Here is a 248-nt window from a genome sequence, read left to right on the forward strand (position 1 = left end):
ACGAGAGGGAGGACGTCGAGGAGGAAGGGAGGGAGCCAAGGGAACCCGGGGGGACCTGGGGAGGAAGGGGCGCAAAGGGGCAGAGCAGGCAGATGAGGCCAAGCTGGCGGGGCAGTGCGTGACCCACAGGGGGCCCTACCCTGGCTGGAGGGAAGAGGGAGGAGAAGGGCCCGTGGGCGCCAGGGCCGAGTCCCAGGCCGTGGGGCGGGGACATAGGCAGTGGCAAAAAAAAAAAAAAAAGACCGTGC

This window comes from Carlito syrichta, unplaced genomic scaffold, assembly GCF_000164805.1.
Source record: "Carlito syrichta isolate Samal-C Ts95f unplaced genomic scaffold, Tarsius_syrichta-2.0.1 Scaffold316491, whole genome shotgun sequence".
Taxonomy (NCBI): Eukaryota; Metazoa; Chordata; class Mammalia; order Primates; family Tarsiidae; genus Carlito; species Carlito syrichta.